We start from the raw sequence: 1,366 nt of genomic DNA on the forward strand, positions 1-1,366 counted from the left end.
GGGTCTCATTATGTTGCCCAGGCTGGAGTGCAGTGGCACTATCACAGCCCACTGTAGCTTCAACCTCCCAGGCTCAAGCTATCCTCCCACCTCAGCCTCCCCAGTAGCTGGAACTACAGGTACATGCCACCATGACCACCTGATTTTCTAATTTATTATTTGTAGAGATGGGGTCTCGCTATGTCTCCCGTGGTGGTCTCCAACTCCTGGGCTCAAGTTATCCTCCTGCCTTGGCCTCCCAAAGTGCTGGGATTACAGGTACGAGCCACTGCACCTGGCCAAGATGGGGTCTTGCTATGTTGCCCAGGCTGAGATCTAGATCTTAAAAGGCCCCAGGAGATGTTGGTAGTCTATAAGTTTGACCACATTTCTGTGGTTACCAGAGATGCTAGTCAATGATGGAAGGTGGGAAGCACCCCCTGGAGAAGATCAGAGATGCTTCCACCTGTCGGGGTCACTTATCCCACAGGAGGAAGCCTGGGCAGCCTTGGGGTCAGAGAATGTGGGTCCTAGAGATGAGCCTGCTTGTCCCTCTCCCGAGAGTGTTTGCTTCTGTCCTGTGGGAAACTGTGGGTGGCTGTGGAAGATGCTGGACAGGTTCTCATGGACTGGACACCCCTTGGGGATGACCCAGCCTGGCTCTTTGGCTGCTGTTGGATTTGCCCACATTTCAGCCACCAGTGAGATCTCTGTCCTGCTTCCCCTGGACTCTTGAGGGTTTTGATTCCAGAGACCAGAGGTCCAGCGTCTACACCCATAGGATCAACAGTAACACAACCAGCATCCTCCAAAGGAGGCGATGCTCAGCTCCACCACCTCATCCCCTGCTTCTGATCCATCTTATTCCTTTCCCTGAACTTCCACTGACCACCCATTATAAGCCTACACGAAGCCATTGCAGTGCCATGGAGGGGCAGGGAGACCTACAGATCTGGCGTTAAATCCCTGTCACGTAACCTTGGAGAGTTTTTGTTCCTATATAAACCAGCAAACAGATGGTGTCAGCTGAGCCCTCTGAGATGTGATAAGAGACCGTGGGGAAGCACAGTGTCATTTGAATCCCATCTCTACTCTTTCCTAATCATGCCTAGGCTACCTAGCCTCTCTGAGCCTGTTTTCTCTTCTGTAAAATGGGGATGTATTTATTGTCTATGGCTGCTGTGAGAATCCCCACAAACTTAGTGGCTTAAAACAATACAAATTTATCATCCTACAGTTCTGGAGGTCAGAAGCCCAACATGCGTCTCCCCGGGCTAAAATCAAGGTGTCAGTGGGTGGGGCTGTGGTCCTTCTGGAGGCTCTAGGGGAAGGAATCCATTCTCTTGCCTTTTCCAGCATCTAGAGGCCCTGTTCCATCCTCACAGCA

Source organism: Mandrillus leucophaeus, unplaced genomic scaffold (assembly GCF_000951045.1).
Source record: "Mandrillus leucophaeus isolate KB7577 unplaced genomic scaffold, Mleu.le_1.0 Scaffold1370, whole genome shotgun sequence".
Lineage (NCBI taxonomy): Eukaryota > Metazoa > Chordata > Mammalia > Primates > Cercopithecidae > Mandrillus > Mandrillus leucophaeus.